The sequence below is a fragment of the Tupaia chinensis genome, unplaced genomic scaffold (assembly GCF_000334495.1).
Source record: "Tupaia chinensis unplaced genomic scaffold, TupChi_1.0 Scaffold000248_2, whole genome shotgun sequence".
Classification (NCBI taxonomy): Eukaryota; Metazoa; Chordata; class Mammalia; order Scandentia; family Tupaiidae; genus Tupaia; species Tupaia belangeri.
Window position 1 is genome coordinate 682,722 of NW_006159727.1, and position 1,149 is coordinate 683,870.

The window sequence follows — 1,149 nt, forward strand, 5'->3', positions numbered from 1 at the left end:
CGAGCCTCATAGAAAAACCCTCCCCCCCCCCCCAAAAAAAAAGAAAAAAGAATAAAAGAACCAAAGGTTTACTACAATTTTTTAAAAATTGCAAAAGGCAGGGAGGATGGATTTGCAGCCTAGGTTAACAGTTAAATCTTCTTATGTTCTAGCAATAGAAACACTGTGGGCCTCACACGATGGAGCTAAATTTGGGGTCTGGGAAACTATTCTCATTTATGATTTAGGAACCGTCTCGATTGCTATGGCTGAATATGTTGGATGGACATGAGAAAGAGCCTGGGGAAAGAGATCCTTAACATTCATTCATTCTTTAAAACAGAGTTTGTAATGGTTTTGGTTTTGCTAGCTAGTTCAAATGGAACTGACCGGCTGATACAGGTTTCGGAAATTCAGTCCTCTGTTGGCTAGGTTGATGGCTTAAGGGCATTGAAGAATGATTCATTCATGTTCTTCTATTCCAAAAAAGAGTCTCCTCAGGGACCAGCAGTTAGCGTAATGGCTATGTCGCTGGACTCCCATGTAGTCGACTGCGGTTCGCGTCCCGGACCCTGTGGCTTAAAACTCACGCCGGGCGCGTGTGCGTGTGTGCCCAAGACCCCGAGAGGAGAATGGAGGAGAAGGGATTGCGGCGTGACCATCCCCCCTGGGGGGTGATTTCTCGCTTTCTGTCTTTCTGTCTCTGTGTCTTTCTGGCGAGCGCACATACCCTATAGCAAAAACCTCTCCAAAAAAAATAAAAATAATCCTTTCAGATAGACACTGCCTATTCAGAAAGCTCTGACAAGAGTAGGTAGAACAGATCTGCAGGGTAGATTCCTGGCAGAGTGCATAAGAGCAATTAGTCTGTCTCAAGCGGGAGGATTGGAATCAAAAGCTGATCTCTTGCTAGCTGAGATGCTTATACAATTCATTATTTTATGTCCTTGGTTTCTCTTTTCAAAGGCAGATACCCTAGGAACCAGCAGTTAGCATAATGGCTATGTCACTGGACTCCCACGTAGTCAACCGTGGTTCGAGTCCCAGACCTGGTGGCTTAAAACTCACGCCGGGCATGCACGTGTGCGTGCGTGCCCAAGATCCCGAGAGGAGAATGGAGGAGAAGGGATTGCGGCGTGGCCATCCCCCCTGGGGGGTGATTTCTCGCTT